This window comes from Gouania willdenowi, chromosome 1 (assembly GCF_900634775.1).
Source record: "Gouania willdenowi chromosome 1, fGouWil2.1, whole genome shotgun sequence".
NCBI lineage: Eukaryota > Metazoa > Chordata > Actinopteri > Blenniiformes > Gobiesocidae > Gouania > Gouania willdenowi.
Genome location: NC_041044.1, coordinates 37,095,381 through 37,107,376, shown reverse-complemented (window position 1 = coordinate 37,107,376; position 11,996 = coordinate 37,095,381).

Sequence of the window (11,996 nt, the reverse complement as noted above, 5' to 3'; positions counted from 1 at the left end):
TCACATGATCTCAATCTTCACAGAAGAGAAACATTATGATTCCGTCAGGTCATAATGGTGCAACATTTCTGAAAGTGATGTCATAAATGAAAGATGTCTCGGTATTTGAGGTGTTTCTGACTAAATAACACCAATGCCCCAAACATTCGGGGCCCCCATGAGCCCACTCCCTAAATGTGATACCTAAACAGTTGTTTAAGTTGTTTGCAATGAGGCAATAATAGGAAAAAATATGAAACAATATTCAAGACTGCGTTTTAAAATGTAAAGTCTAGATTCACAAAGAGGAAGCAATGCTAACTTTTTAAAAACGAGCTCCAGTGTGGAAATTTTGGAAAACACTTCATGCGCATGTGGTTATTTTGGTTTATTGCAAAATGACACTGCCATCTGTTGGCCTGGCATGTATACTACATTGTTTTTTTTAAGTTTCCCGCGATCTTATGTAAACAGATTTGAATATATTGCTGTGTTTTGAAAACAAAAATGAAAACAGAAGCAAAAACACAAACAGGGCCTCAACATTAAACGGGTGATGCGCACGCACACACACACAGTTAAAATGTGTTGGTCATACGCAGAGTTTACAGGGGGCATTGCCCCCCCCTAGTGATCAAAATTTTTCATTTATGTTTTCCCAAATTCAAACAAAAAAATAAAATTCTTAATATAATGTAAATAATATACAAATATTTAAGAGCCAAAAACAAAGTGACTAGGAAATGATAAAAATGGCGATATAAAATTAAAAGGTTCGCAAAATAAAATCAAGTAAAAAAGTTTTAAAGGACCGCAACCATTGGCATTTGACCCTCCTGCTCCCTGTAGCGGCTCAGAGCTTTGTTTACAACATGGCGGACACCGCGGGTGCTCCGTAGACTCATAAGTCTGTTTTTTGTAGTGAGGCACCAAGAAAACAAGCGGCTGGAACAGAGAACGTGTAAACACCGCACTCAGTGCGCACTTGTCCGGGTACAAAGCGGTGGATTGAGCAGTTGTTGTTCCAATCTACTTTTGAGCAAATTAACTCTCTCATTCTTTATGTTGCAAGAGGGTGCTGAACATATCGAGCTGCGTTTTGGATGTATTTGACAGGTCCATAATACAGCGTTCAAAACTTATGTTACAGAAATGAGAACTTATAATAATAAAAACAGTTACATTAGTACATTTGATTTAATTCCTTATTTGTGAAGCGAAACTCGAGACGTTCTATATATTTATTTATTTTTAGTTTTATATCCCCCCCCCCCCCCTCCGCCCCGTGTAAAGAATCTCAAACTCTGCCTATGGTGTTGGAGACAAACAAATGAGCATACTAAATGTTGCTTGACCCCTAAAAGGCCAAATATTTCATGGTCATACCCAAGTGGGAGTTTGGAACGGATACTGAAATATCCAAGCTGACATGTGTGCATGAACGCATCACCTCCCTCCCATTTTGCCTGATGTGGATCTGGATCTAACTGGTGAGGGTGCTGTGAGAGGAAAGGCACGTTATCGTGTGCAGCCAGTCAAGGCCTCACAGGTGGGAAAGCTTCATCAAAGCCTGAGCATCAAAGGCAGAGAGAGAATAATGTGCATGCTATCATCACACTGCGAGTTTCAAATGTTATGTAGTCAGACACGGACGCTGTGTTTGAATTAGAGTTGAATAAAAAATAAAAAAATAAAAAAATCTAGAGAAGTGATTTAAAAACACGTTTTGTTGATCTTTAACTCCAGCACAGGCCGAGCACCATCAGGCCACAGCCTGTGTGACAATGACGCATCACCTGCATCAGCTCGGCCTTTCCTATCGGGGCTGAAACAGGCAAACACATTGACTTCAGCTGGGTGGATAAATACAGTGCACGTGCAGCCCGTCCGCTGCAGTGCGCATCCACAATGATCCGATTCCCGCATAATCTGTGCGTCAAGGTCACACAAGGAGACGGCTTTTAGAGCTCCATCCCGATCTAGGTCAGTGTCTAGTCCCGCAGGCTTTGAGTCCAGATGGTTATTAGTGACAGGCTCGGAAGTGGAACAGCCGGTTCGGTTATGCTCAGCGTGCGTGAATCCACGCAGGCCCGAAACGGAAAGCGACGCGCGTGGCCTCAGACCCTGCGGGTGACGTAGAGGACACGCTGCGTGATCTCACCGGGAGGGATTCAATAAATGAACAGGTTCGACACGTGTGTTGTTGTTGTTTTTTACCACTTCTTGCACTCTTTTATCACGCACGCGCCACAAAGGGGAAACGTCGTGTCAGAGCTTGAATTGCAACGAAGCTGTGCCGCATTGTCTCAGACGAGCTGATCAATTTAAATTCAGCAGTGAAAGGGTTAAAGCGCTCTGTCTATTGCACAATGGCACGAGCGAGTTTCCTTATAAGGCAATGTGCGCAAATAACGCACGGGAACGGGCGAGCGCCGCGTGTTTTACGCACGGTGGACAGAGCGCGAGAACGGCATCAGTGACTCTCTCTCTCTCTCTCTTTCTCTCCTCACATGCACGTGCGCGCGCGCACACACTGCGCCACACCTGAGCTAAATCATGCGTTTATTATGACACAGCAATAATACACCCGTCACATGCGTGCGCGCGTGAACCGGGACGCAATCCCCGGTACAGGTGCACGTTTTGTTTCGGTCTTGCTACAGGCACACGGCGCTCACGCGCACCACTGTCGCGACCCAGGGGTGTTTGGGAGAGCCGCACGTGCTCCGGGAGTGTGACGTGAGCACGTGCACGCACCGTGTTAATGTAACACACAGGACACTTTACCTGACACACACGCACGCACACACGCGCACACACACACGAACTTAGACCTGGTCCTGTTGCACCTGCAGCTGAATTTTTAATTTTGTTTTTATTTTAACAAATTTGTGCTTCATGTTCAAAAATGTGAAATTCAGCAGCCAAAGTTGTCTTCCTGGTTGAAGCGAAACCATAAAAATATGTTAGAAACGAATGAAATGAAATTAAAATGCAACTTCTTTGTATACTCAGTAGATTATTATTCACAGATGAAATATTTGTTTTAAGTCCATAATGTTTCACTTAACCTAAATAAGTGAAACATGCTCTGATCCAGACGTGCACAGATGTGATTTAAAACAGACAGAACTGTGGCTTTGAGATCAGGGTTTTTTATACCTTTCTATGGATTTGGAATTATATGTTAGTGTGTTTAAACTCCTGTAAATTGAAATAAACAGGTAAAAATGAACTAAACCTTCCAGTGAGGTTTGATGCTTGTTTTATCTTCATTAAGATTCAACCTTTATTTTGTTTTTCTTGGAGAAAGAACATAATTTGAGAAAGCAGTTGTGGAGTGATGCAGTTGTCTCCCTGTGTGCGTAAATGTCTCCGTTGTTTTCATTTTCTGTGCATTGCTCATAGGAAATGATTCAATGACTGGCCAGTAAAAGACGTAGCAGAACTTTTAGTTCATTATTTCCACACATTTATTCCAACAAACCCTTGAACCACACAGGAACAAATCTTCAAATTTAAAAATTCTGCTTTTGGAGATGGATCAGTGCTGTGACATCGCTGTGCAGGTTGCATGTTCTACCCTTATCCACCTGCTCCCTCCCACGGTTTAAAACCTACATCATTTACACACACATTTAATGGTATTCCCTCATCCTCCTGCCTTCGTTCCCAAACCTGAATCCTAATGAGAAAACAAAACAACAACGGACAAACATCTACCCAGCCACACAATTTTTTAAAAGTGGTTAAAGTGAGGAGACGTTATAACACAAAGCCGTCGATGCTCCACACGGTAAACGCAACTTATGCATAGCTTGTTGATCAGCTATTCAGAGTGAGGGAGACATCGAAAACAGGCAGGACGGGAGCTCTCTAAGCAACACGATCTATAGGGAAACATAACACTGTCACAACAACAAGGAGTGTTTCTGTTTCCGTGCATGCCAACATCATTTCAGCACATGGAATGATTTTTTATGATTCTGTAGCCCTCATGGAATAAAGACTTTTTAACAACAGTACATCTGTGCCTCAGATCTTATCAGAACTTTAAGTTGGATCCCCAAAGTGACGATCACTACAGAGACAACTTCTTTAAAGCATCTTTAAACATCAAGAAACCCGTGCAGCACTCCATGCAACTGTTTTTTGAAAACTTCTGTATATATATATATATATATATTTTGCTTGTTTGAATTCAAAGTTATAGTTAGAGAGTCAGAAGTTAGGTTAGAGCTGGGTTTGTGGTTAAGGGGATAAATCTCATTGACATACGTCAGTTAAGCGTAGCACAAAGATATTTTTTGTCAAGCAGCACAAAAAATTTGTTCGCTGCAGCACAGAAAATATGAGGAAGTTGTCGTGCCAGGCACAAAAAATTCATTTCCTGTCATTTTCGTGACAGTATCGTGAACTCTGTGAGGTTTAGTGGCTCCACGACGAATACTAGCTGTTTTTCATTGCAGTGTTTCACAAAATAAAAGCAAATATATAGTATAAGTGCACTTTGAACATGTTTCCATTGAAGGTTGTTTTGAGTCTCATCCCGCAGGACTTTGTTGCATACTCAGCATTTCTTTCTTGTTTGCTGTCCAATGTGACAGTAATAGTTTTTAAGTACAATGCTAAGAAATGTCTCGGTATCCTCTTCTGTCCACACGCACTGCACCATGTTTTCGCGAAGAGAAGCTGTCATGTGACCAGGTGTATAATTTCCTGCGATGTGTAATTGCGTAAAAAGTGTTTTCATTGCGTTTTTGCGATATATATTTCAATATCGAAACGTCTGAAAAATCTCTTCATGATAGTGTTAAATATTTTTAGCAATATTTCAGTGTTTTTTTTCGAAATTCAGGCGTTTCCATTACCAGTTTTTATTTGCTCTATTTCCATTTTTCGCATTTACAAGAAGGGTAATGGAAATGCAGCTTCTGTCGATCAGCCTTTGTGCCTTTGTTATGTGTCATATTTTAGAAAATAACCTGATGTGCTTCAGTAGTGGGGTGTTGCATTTCGTCTGCAAGTTCAGAAACAAGGGCCTAAGCACCATATGCGAATGCATGTTTTTATTACACTAAACCTTAACGGCACAAAATCACAGAAATCTCCCTTAAATAACAAATTTTTCTTTGCATATTCTGCAGCCTTCAATTCTTGTTATTTATCTCGCGTCGGCTCCGCAGAGCTCATGTCTTCTGGGAGTTAAGCGGTGGGTGGGAACACATGTGCAAGCTGTGGAGGCAGTAGAGACGTTTTAAATCTTCCCTTTCAAATTAATCTTAAGCCTATATGGAGTGAGATCCAGTGTCTTCAGGAAGTGGAATAAGACCAAATCATTACATTCTTGCCACTTTCCTAAAGTTATTCTTGGTCTTTTTCTTTTAATGATTTTTGGGCTCAGCTCCATCATGATGCTAACGGCCGATCCTGAAGTCTTGAAAAAATGTAATACTTTCTGTCGGTAAAGAGAGTTTCCAAGAACAATATTCGTGCACATATATAAAGACGTCTGGAAGCAATGAAAAGGAAGAAAGTTTCCTAAGAAGCGGCAGGTTATTCCCATCAGTAATGGCTTTGTGTTCTAAAGTCTGGAGAGTGTCTCACCTCACAGGACAAACCTGGATGGAGGCTCAGAGACTCACATCTGTGCTCTCAAGCAGAAATCTTTTGACTCAGGAGGTCCAAATTGAGTGAATTATTTCCTTCATAGAAATCTGACAATACCTGAAAGCTTTTGCCACAACAAAAGGAAACAGAAACTCTTCACTGAGATAGGAGATGGGGAAAGTTTACCGACATAAAGAAAAGACAATACAAACTCTCCCGTTCGGACTTGTTAAAATGTTTTTGTGTTTTAAAATGTCAAAGCGGTTCAAACCTGATTGCTTTGTTTACCTGTGTTTTTGTTTCACGCCAGCATTTTCATGCTTTTACAAGGATCCAAGGAGTGAGTCACCACAGCATGACAAGGACATTTTACTGCCACGTCAGCAGAGGCTCGTCCTGTGTTCAGGTGCTGTGACAAAGAGGCACTTTACTTCTTAAAGGAGACTCTCCTCATTTCATCTTCATCTGTCAGGACCTGTTGGCTGTGAAGGTTTCCTGTAAAGTGTTCAGTTGGTTAATGACACTTGGTGTTTATTGGTTGCTAATGTAATGGTGGGGATGCTTTTACATTCAGGCTTTGTTTTGTTTCAGCTCCTTTTGTGTCTTAGTTCAGTTTTGCGTACAGGTACAAAGATTTTGTGTAGATTTCCATATCGTCTTCACTCAGGTGTTTCTCAACTCTTTAATTTGATTAACTTCCTTGCTCTATTTAAGGAGTTTTGGTGTTTATCAGGGAATCCTCCAGATGTAATGGCACTTTCCACTTGGTGAAGGTTTCCTTTGATGAACAAGTGGGATTGTCCGCTAGCAGGTGTGTATCTCAGCAGCAGTACTTTAAGTCATGCAGCGGAGATAAACATTGGAAGTGATAACTTTGGTTGCTGTCCAAGGCAGCCGAGAATTTTGGCAGTATCTCAGGCGTCTGAGCAGCTTCAGGAAGGCACTGCTAACCCTGGTAAGGGAGGGGACTGAAAATGTGGCCCGAGTTTGGAGTCCTCATACTTTTTGGATCCAGGGACTCTTTACAGGGGAGAAAATAGTTCAAGGACCACCTTATAATGCTCCTGTCAGATAAACACCACATACTGCCATCTGTAGCCCTAAATGCCATTGAAATAAACCATTCTTTGAACGTTTGAACTTAAAGGCACACCGTGGACTTTTTGACCTAAAGAGTTGCATCATATGAGTTATTTGAAATTATTCCTCAGGCCAATATGCCGTGCTTGACAGTATCAATGCTCCGAGCGGGGCTTCTCTCTTGAAATACAGAGACCTGGAGAATGCCTGGAGAACGTTTCACTTTACGGCAGTCACGTGACCACAGGCTCTGATATATAGTACCCACGTGACGTCACAACATACGGGCATTTCCCGACCTGGCGCCATTGTTGTGGGCATCTGAAACGACTTAGCCTCTGTTTACAGCCAAAAGAGCACAAAATGGTAGTTTTGTGTTTGGTTAATGGTGCACTAATCGCCCCAAGAGTTCAGTTAAACGTGGATTCTTTAGCAAGGGAAGTCTCCAAGTCAGATCCGTAATTTCGGGATATGGATTGGCTCTCAGGGCTTGGCACATGCCCCAGCTACAGTCTATGGCCTGGAGGAGCAGCCACCACCGCTGCACTCTTCTCCCTGCTGCCTGAGACCCGGTGCTCGGCCTGCCTCGTCGCGTCGGGGAGGCAGGAAAGTACTTAATTTCAAGACAAGGGTTTGCTAATAAATAATATACAATAAATAATTTGAAAATCAATATATACAATCAAATACACCATATTTCCAGGAACCCCCATGAAGCCAATGTTTTTTAAAAAGTATTCTTTCTGCTGTTAATCATCATTTATTCTACTGCAAATGTAATGTGTGTTTATTTCTTTGAACATCGTTGTAATATGATAAATGTTACATAATGATAATGATACATTTTGTGCAATTAAAGCATGTTTATTTTAACTGAAACATTGGGACAAAAGTGTTCACAATAGGATCTGCAGATATTTTTTTTTTTTTTTTTCAAGTTGATTTTTATCAAATCTTACATAATGTCATTAGTAAAATAGGAATGTGATAATTTCCTATGAAATGATTCAGGAGTGCTTCAAAAATAAAATAAAGGACTGCACATTTTTAAGTTAATGCAGGTTTTTCTTAATTATTTCTCCATTTATTTAAAGTGAAACTGTGTCATTTTTCGTAGTTCATTGTATAACAAAGTCTAGCTCTTCAGATTATTCAGTGGTTCTCAGTTTCTGAAAGTTTGTTGACCACTACATTAAAGACGGTCAAGGTCAAGATATGAGCTGTCACGACACCGGTAAATAGAAAAGAAATCGAGCAAAGGAAAGTATAGCTACAAATGAACCGCAAAGCTGATGAATACAGAATCTAATATACTTAGAAATACGATAAAAAGGACATTTAAAATGCTAAAAACCTGAGAAAAGGCAATGGTGTGTAGTACATGGAGGTTTTATCGACTGAAGGAAAAAGCACAACAACATTTCCTTTGTGTGTTAGTTTGAAACAAATCTTTAAACCTACAGAGGTGCCTTTGGATTCCTAACATCACACACTGCATGCCTTTAAAGTCAGGGATACACAAAAACGAGCCCAGCCTGTAATTAAAGACTGCCTGACGGATTCTATTTTAGTCTGCACTGTGATGACGTGGAGGGTAATGGGCGAGCATGACTCACAGGTGAAGCCATTTCCCCGTGAGACTTCCAGATAAGACGTGCTTGTCTGCGTCAGCAGTGCAACCTGCTCGGGCTGATTACGTCCATGTGAGTTCAGAGTGGAAACGCTGTGACTCACATGAGACGAGGCAGGTCAGTGGAAAAGTTAACCCGATGGTGACGATGGTGACGCCATCAAACTCATGTAAACTTACTAACAGTTAATATTCAAACATGTTTCACTTATATCAAGAAGGTAATAATCTCAGAGGTCAGATGATTTAAAAATAAAAAACCTAAAATAAGAACATCAAAAGAAGTTTCTGCTTATCTGTGTGTGGTGTTCGATTATGGAACGGTTTAAAGGAGGATCTGAAGCACAGTCGAGACATTCATACATTTAAAACTAATAACACACAAAATGTGCTTTCAAGGCACAACATAATGTACGTAAGGAATATGATAATGTAAGGCATAATCATTTGTTGGATGTTGGCTTTCCGTGTGTAGAGGACTTGATTGTTCTGATGTATTTCACAAACATTGTGTTAGATAAAATGGAAGTATTTATTTATTTATTGTAATTATTTGGAGAGTTCTGAGTGAGAATGGAGGGGATTAGATAAGGTTGTACTACTTTGGTTCCCATTGAGCATGTCTTGGATAGTGTAGATGTGGTGTTGTGATTGTGTATATGTACTTGTACGTGTTTTAATGTATGTAGACATATAATGTATGTGATGTGTATGCAGGCAACATAATCATGCTCAATAAATAAATAAATAAAAACCTTAGCGACGAATCGTTGCATTCTCTAATGATTCTTTAAACCTTGTAGCTTATTCTTAAAGCTGCTGGAGATAAGTTTTTTAATACGATAAAAACAAAGTGTAGTCCTCATAGATCAATAATTAGAAATCATTTGCTTGGAAAAAAAAATGATGTAAATGGTTAAAATTGCAGCTCTAAAGTTCATTTTAATCCCCACTGTAAACACTCTCATATTGGCTTTGTCCAAAAATGTTTGGTGCATTGCATTGTGGGTTGTACAGTCCCGTAGACAGAGGCTCTTAACACTCTGAGGCTCTGCAGCTGCAGTGAACATGCCTGTGGCACAAAGTGTCGGTTCCCTGTTCACATGGAGACAGAGAGGGAAGTGTTTTTAAAACCTTCCACTCTGGAGCTCGTTTTCTAAAAGTTACGTTTTCAAGCACCACAACACAGTTCAGTCAGGATCCTTTTAGTAACATTATTTAATTTAGCATGCAGTTTAGATTTAGCGGTAAGGTTCTGTCTGGGACCTCTCTGCCCTTCCAGCAGCTGCATGGAAAGCCTAAAGCAAAGAGAGATCCCTCTCGCTCTTTCATGAGCTACATGAAGAGGCATAAGCAGAGAGAGCGGTCAGTAGGACACCCTGGAACCAAAGCACAGACGTTAGATGCCAACTGAAGACACTGTTTAATTAGACAAAAGAGGAGGAGCTGGAGTGGACGTGGGTTGCGAGGCGTTTGTGGATTAAGTGTGCAGAAGTAGGCATGTCGCAGTGGTTTAAATACAGCATTGAAAGTAAATCTAACCAATGAGAAGCATGGAACATGATCAGCTGGGTGATTAAAGCTGATATCCGGAGTTTCTGAGAAATCTATGTTTATGTATCATTGTTTTGAAATGAAACGCTGACCCACAGAGCTATATCAATGCGACCCGATGCAACCTTGTTATGTTCCATGATGCAGAACAGTAGAGCCGTGGCAGAGGCAGTAGGAGGAACTGAGGCTGTTTAGGTTGGGACATCGAGACGTTTCTCAGAAACTCCGGATAGCAGCTTTAACTGAATTAGGGGATGGAGGTTGTCAGTGGTTACAGCTACTGACAGCTAAATGGGCTGGGCTAGCTTGAACTAACGCAATGCTCAATTTGCAGTGTAAATGGACCGCCAAAGCTCAACAAAAAATTTCAGCTTTCACGCCTAAGGTGTGAGTGAGGAAAGGCTGAAAAAGATGAGAAAGCAGTGAGTATCATGCAAATTGTTCTTGTCATAACTACAGACGTGAGGACTTAAGGAACCAGCATACAAATGAGGTTTGCTGCACCTTAAGGTGTGTAGAACTGAACGTGTGCAGAACTTAACGTGTGCAGAGAGATAATGTGTGGATTTGTAGATGAAGTGAAGCCTCAGGACGAAGCTGTGCCTCCCTCTGAGTCAATCTGAGGTGACAGCGAGGGAAGCGCTGGAGGAGCTTCTCTCACGCACTGGCACACGTTAGCATGTGATGGATCTGTGTAAATGTTAAAAGTGGCCTGGAGCCATGCTGATGGTGCACCGTAGGGGCCATTAAAGCCATGCTATCCATCTCCTATAGGCAGACTTTCAGCAGCACGAGGAGGAAGAGGAAGAAGAAGATGGTGTAAGGGACGACTTCTGTCTGCGAGGTGGAGAGAAGATTAGCAGCAAACGGGTGATTAGCTATAGCAGCTTAACGACACGCTGTGGTTTCCATCCCAGCCTCAGCACATGACCTGGGGCTGATTAGAGGGAAGGAAATGGGAGTTTTGATTATTTGTGAGAAGGAAGTCTGATCGCTGTGACATGAATATTCAACTAAGGCAATTAAAGGATTTCCTACTCAGTGACATAATTACTGGTTCAGTTAAAACAAAGGTGTTGAATCCAAGGTCGGGTATGTCACACACGCACATCCTATCGCACGTATAATATCCAAATAGATCATATAATAAAAGCTTTAACATTTGTATGACGCAGCGATTCAATGGTGACTTAAACAAATAGTAAAGAGTTGATGAATAAACTAAACCTCAACTCGTTTAAACAAACCTACGGAAGATGTGATGATTTCAGAATTTATAACACTTTTATATACAGCGTACAAATACATTATACTTTCATTAGTATTCATTTAATATATTATTTATTATGTATGTCTTAAATGTATTTATATGCATTATCATACCATAACTGTAAATGTGTGTATACAATTGCATTATTTATAGAATCTCACTATCACTATATTATATAATGTATTTGTATGTATTATCATATTATTGCTGCGTGTTTATATTTATATTTGCATTATTTATATAAACATATCATCACTATATTATATAATGTATTTATATTTGTGTTATTTATATGTATTTGTATGTATTATCAGACCATAACTGTAAATGTGCGTTTATACTTGCATTATTTATAGAAATACGCTATTACTATATTATATAATGTATTTATATTTGTGTTATTTATATGTATTTGTATGTATTATCATAACTGTAAATGTGTGTTTAGAATTGTATTATTTATAGAAATTCACTAACACTATATTATACAATGTATTTATATTATTATTATATATATTATATGTTATCTGTACATGTGTTTATATAAGTAGTATTGTAATGTATTGTTATCATATTAAACACTGAATCATTTACTGTGATGTCGGGTTGTAAAGAACATGCCTTGAGGCCTTCAGAATCAGCCATGTGGTTATTTTTGCATTCTCCTCACAGATTGGTCCGTGTAAAACATTTTAAAACAAGTGAGTTAAATTATTGTAAATGACACTTATTTTATTTCATTTCTGCTTTAATTTTATTTATTTTTTTGTTGTAAAAATGTGACATTTAGATGTTTTTTTTTTACATTTACATTACATTTGTTCTTTGATGTTAATTTGCAGATAGATGTTAATGCTTTTCCAATAAACGGGA